Here is a 6127-nt window from a genome sequence, read left to right as displayed (position 1 = left end):
CAATTTAAAATAATTTGCCTTAATGTGCCCCATTTTATGACAATAATTACACTCCAAATTTCTATGTCTGGATTTAGATCTACTACTGTCAAATTCTCATTTTTCGGTTCTATCCCTAGCAACCAGACCTTCCGCCTGACCTCCACTAAATTCCCCATTAATATCCCTGTCTATCTGTTCCTTAGATTTTAATGCAGATTTAATTTTCTGATATGAAATTATTTCTTTTTCATAAATCATAGTATCGCGAAAATATTTAAAAGATTGGGGAAGGGAATACAAAAGTAACAAGGCCTGATCCCATTATCAATTTTTGAATCTATATTTTCTAAATTCATAATAATGGAATCAATTTATCAAAATGTGAGAGTATAGATGTACCTTCAGTCATGCGAAACATATACAAATTTTACTTTAAATAAAGTCGATTCTTAACTATCTTTTTTATGTACAAGGCCTTAAGTTTATCCCACATGGCTTTTGCCAAAATCTTAGTGGCTACATCCCGCAAAACCTCGTCAGAGAGATTTAAGATAATACTGAATCTTGCCTTCTTATCCATCTCAGCAAAATTTACATCTGTCACACCCTCTGATATTTTTCTCAATTCCGTGTATCACTAAATCAATTCCGTCTTGAACCAAAATGGTCTCCAACTTAAGCTGCCACATCCCGAAGTTGATATTCCTGTCAAATTTCTCGACAATAGTCTTTGTTATTGTCATTATTGTCACAAAACTCAAGCTTTCGAAGAAGTTTTTATACCAATCTGTTAGGTCTAACCCTGAAAAATTGACAAAAGGATTTTTGACAACCCCGAAAAGATAAATAGAAAAACAAAAATAAATAAAACAGGAGCATAGGGATTTACGTGGTTCGATCAAATAGACCTACATCCACGAGCGGAGGAGGAACAATATTTTATTATGAAGAAGACAGTACAAAAATGTCTTAGAAAAGTGTTCCTAATTCCAAAACATCTAATACTTAAAACACAAGAGAGTCCAAAATATTTTACTAAACAAAAAGTTTAATGACCCAAAGGCCAAATAGTCCACTAAAGCTCTCTTGATTTGGTGCAGTTAATCCCATCACAGACCCACTATATTTATAGATAACTAAGAGAAAGGTTTCCTTATACAAAAGGCGATGTGAGAAAACGCCACTTTAACAATCATCAATAGCAGTAGCTGATAGAATGGTTATTTGACGTATTTTGCACTGCTATTTTGTCCTAATTTTGGTTATTCACGGTGCTAAAAATTGGAATTTCACTCATATTCGATATTTGTGTGAATTGTAGGTGGTCGGCATGAAAATGATCTCGCAGGGTGAATTTCCAGAAAACTTTTCATTTTAGAGCGTGGCCACGCCTTAGAAGGCGGACGAAACCGAAAGACGGACCGTGGTCCACGTGAACCCGAAGCGTAGGATCAAAACTCCAAAGGAGATGGCCTCTATTAGCTGATTTGCTCCAGACGTCTCTTCCTTTTTCACTGCTTGTGTGCGGCGGCTATATAAAGAAAAGGAAAGCAAGATTCAAACGACAACCTTTTAGCCTTAGGTTCTCTTTTTCTACTTTTTGGGGGGAGGACTTGTCAGACTTTTTTTTTAGTTTTTCCTTTTGTCTTCTGCGGCTGGGGGTCAGACATTGGAGACTTTCTCCGTTGCTGTAGCTTTTGCTTTTGGCTTCTGTACAATTTTTCCTATTCGACTTTTGCTTCTACTTTCGCTCCAGGGGTACGAACACGAAACCCAATAAAGGGAAGTGAAGCTTTTTCAACAGTTCCTACGTTAATTCATCTTTTTCAATTCTTCGGCAATTAATTGAATGAATTCAATTAAATCACGCGGGATTGACACGATGGGGAGCGGCTAATTTCCCCCTCTACCCAAAGGTTGACGCGAAGGCGCGGTCCATAATATCTGTGAGATCTAACCGAATCTTCATTATTTCCTCTAATTAATTGCTATTCGTGCGTTTCCTGAATTAATTGTTCATGGGTATTTGATTAATTGAATATCAACGGCCGGGTATTTGATTTAATTTAATAGCCTACTGCCACGTTAATTAAATAGGATCCATAATTGTTCATTTAGTTAACACCCCGTAGCAACCACCATAATTGGTTTTATGATGGGGAAACGCAAGATCTAATTTAAATAAACCCTCTTAGCGTGTTTATTGGTTAGGGTTGGGTTCTTCTGGCTTTAATGCAATTGGGTAATTAAATTCCTACGGTCGTACCTAGGGTTGTTATCTAGTTAGAGAAGCAGTCAATGGTCGTACCTTGACTATCGAAAAAGTAAGGAAGAGCTGGTTGTCAGAGCTTATTGATGGCTATAACCAACCTAGTGATAAATGGGTGAAATATCTTTGCATCGATGAGCATTTAATTGGACCGTGCCTGAGCAGTTGATCCTTTGGGTAGAACTTTTGTTAATTGCTATTTTCAGTGAATTGTGCTTTGTGAGTTAGTTTTGGATTTTGTTTGTTTTATTTTATTTTATTTGTGTGCCTCCCATTGAAAATCCCCCAATTCTGTTCTACTGATTTGGAAGGAAATAATTTCCTACCTGCTCCCTGTGGATTCGACCCTACTCACCGCTATATACAAAATTTGTAATTTTCTTGAGTAGGTATTTATTATTGTACAGGTTCGGCACCTGTCAGTAGCATATTTGAGTGATAGAAAGAAGGAGATATTTACCTTGATTAGCATATTTGAGTGATAGAAGATTACAATTTAATAGTCACGACTGATATAGTTTGGCCACAATATATGACCTGGTTAAGAAATATTGTTTTCCTTTTATCATTTTCCTTTTTTCTGTTATCTTTTTTCTTTTTTATCAATGGCTTGTCTTTTGATAAATAACGAAGGTTATTATAGTCATTATTGTCATCAAAGGAGGTAAGTATAATATTGAAAACCTCAATGGACTTCAATGAAATTGTCAGAAACCTTAAGGGAGATTTCTGAAATTATCCCTTAAAGATAAAAGGAGAAAAGACTGTAGCATTAGAGGAAGAGTGTCAAAATCGAGGTGTCAACGTGTCAGGGAAAGACTAAAGAGCGGTAAGGATGGATGGGGATGGATGGACAGCAATGTTGTTAAACTTAGATCAAATAGCAACTCAACTAAATTATTGAGTTAGGGGTTAATTGGTCGGATCGGTCAGACCATTCTAAAAAATTCGCCGACGTCAGCATGATGCCATAATTATTTTACATTTTGATAAGTTTCAGAAATATTGAAATTAAGTTCTTGATACATTTTAAGAAATAACAAACTACCTAGGCTCATATTTTAGAAAAATATAGTATGTAATTTTAGTGAATTGTTAATTTATGAACTAAATACGACCAAAGGGTTTATTTTATCAAAATTATTAATTTAGCTCATTAACCGAAGTCGAAATCCAAAAATTATTATTTAATGGAGATTATTAATTTTTCAAGTACTAATTTATGGAGGTTTTATTGGTCATTTGTAAAAATATCATTCATAAAAATTAGTTTTTGTGTAAGATATTTATGATATAGTGATTTTTTATGGTGTTAGTTATTTGGTAATTAATTTCAATTGGCTATTACTAACATAATTTAAGTTCATATTCAAATATAGGAGGGAGTGTAATTAACTAATTAACGAAAGTACTCTTGAAGCCATAATTTTTTATTTGAGAAAAAATTAAATACTCATAATAGTAAGGATGCAAATAAAAGTTAAAAAAATATCAAATGTGCGTTAACATGACATGATAGTTCTCCCAAACCTTGGCTTTATAATTATTAAGATTTTCAAAAAATTTTACTATTTAATTATTTTATCAAAATTATTAATTTATCTCGTTAACCCAAATCAAAATCGAAAAATTATTATTTAATAGAGATTATTAATTTATCAAGTATTAATTTATAGAGGTTTCACTGGTCATTTGTAATAATATCATTCATGAAAATTAGTTTTTGTGAAGAATATTTATGATATGGTGATATTTTATGGTGTTAGTTATTTGGTAATTAATTTCGATTCGCTAATTACTAGCATAATTTAAGATCATTATCAAAAATAGGAGGGTGTGTAATTAACTAATTAATGAAAGTACCCTTGAAGCCATAATTTTTTATTTGAGAAAAAATTAAATACTCTTAATAGTTAGGATACAAATAAAAGTTTACAAAATATTAAACGTGTGCTTACACGATATGATAGTGCTCCCAACCCTTACTTTATAAGTTATATGGATATTGTAGATAAGGTTTAATCTTTCTTCTACTGATAATAGATATACTAGTCGTATGGATGCATCATATGTACAAAATTTCAAGTTAAATTCAAATTTAAATTACTTGTCATGCTTATACACTGTCACTCAACTTTAATTATTTAGTGAGTTTTGAGTTAATAGATTTGAATGACTCATTTAAATCTAAATGTATATTGAAACTCAACTATTCATGGGTTAAGTAAATCCACTAAGTATTTCTAAAGTTTGTTAGACACATTTGCTGTTATTTTCGTTTCTTTTACTTTTTTCCCTTTTCTTTCTTTATCCTTATTTTAAAAATTCAGGCAAACTTTTCAATTGTTGTGTAACTGATTTCTCATGTTAATATCTAAATCCTTTTTAACTCCTATAATATTTCATCAATTGAAACTCATCACGATCACCAATTGTATTATGGTACAAATTTTCATTGGTTTTTTCTTTTTTATTTGGATAAAAATTTTATTTACTAATTTATTATGTCTTTAATTTTTTATTATAATAAAATATTATTACTTATGTTTAAACAATATATGGGGCCTCTTTTTTTTTCAGATCAGATGGTGGTGCATGTATGATAATTCATCATTCAGAATGTATAAGTGGTAGATAAGGTTGAGACCCCAAAAATTAGAGATTTTGGATTCAAATTTCTCTGCCCATTCCCCACTTCTTAAATTCTACTCCTCCCCCATTGAAAATTTTTCTTTAAAGATAGGGACCTTAACTCCTACATGCATATGCAAAAATCTAATTTTAATCCAATTTCTAATTAAATCTGTATTCATAATACTAAGAGTTACGGCTTTCATTAGTTACAATATAACTTAACCAAATCTGCATTCCTAACTCTTCTATTTATCTTTACGCTATACTTAGTTAACTTATCCTTCTATAATACTTGTAAGTCATTATTTCTTTTTTTCATTTTAAGACAAAATTGTAGTACTATGTTTGAAAAGTCCACCCATTTTCTTTCTTCCCACTCCTTTTTTTTTCATATTTCTTTAGCGTCATTCACTATTTTATTTTCATTTTTGTTTGGGCTCGTATGTCCGGAAAGTTGTCTAAACATCTCCAACTATCGGGCCATTTTAAGATGGCCAAATTTGCAGAGGGGACTCCCTTGTAATTTCAAAAGGTTTTCCACCCTGCATGTGGATCGAAAAAATTTTTTTTTGGTCCATTTGCAGTCGGCTTTCACCCGTTCACGGTATATCTTTTGGCTAGCTTTCTCTACCGGCCCCCACGAAGCACTATTGGCTTTCTCTCATTTGATCTGCCCATGTAAGCAGAAAAATTCACTTTCCACCGTAGCTAGAGCCTATGATATGATAAGTCGGGCTACAACTTACTACTAAAGGACGCTAAAGGACAGGTAATGGAGTTTACAAGGTTTCCATGTGAATTCTAAATAGATGAGGTACAAAGTTGCAGACTCTCTCCATTGGGCCGTCATTTTGTTGTGGTCCTTGATTTTCTTTGCTTGTTCTTTTGGACATGGACATATGTGTTTCAAGTTCCAATTTCTCAGGTCTGATGGATGCAGACATGATTCTCAATGTAGACCTCGGGTTGCATTCTTGTCTTAAATGCTCAAGGAGAATTGGAATCAATCTTTTACACTTGTACAGTAACAAGGAAAATTCTTGATTGTTTAAATTTTACTTGTGCAATTAATCGTGTGAGTTCGTTTATGGAGTGCTTTAAAGCTTAGGGTACATAATAAGGAAATTGATCCAGTATTATTTTCATGCCAAATGATGACAAATCTCTTGGAATATTGTTCAAAAATTAAAAAGTCCAAAAAATATAGTTGAAAAAAATGTGATTCTTTGTTCATGCCATCTT

This window comes from Coffea arabica, chromosome 2e (genome assembly GCF_036785885.1).
Source record: "Coffea arabica cultivar ET-39 chromosome 2e, Coffea Arabica ET-39 HiFi, whole genome shotgun sequence".
NCBI classification, from domain to species: domain Eukaryota; kingdom Viridiplantae; phylum Streptophyta; class Magnoliopsida; order Gentianales; family Rubiaceae; genus Coffea; species Coffea arabica.
This window is presented reverse-complemented; position numbering follows the sequence as displayed.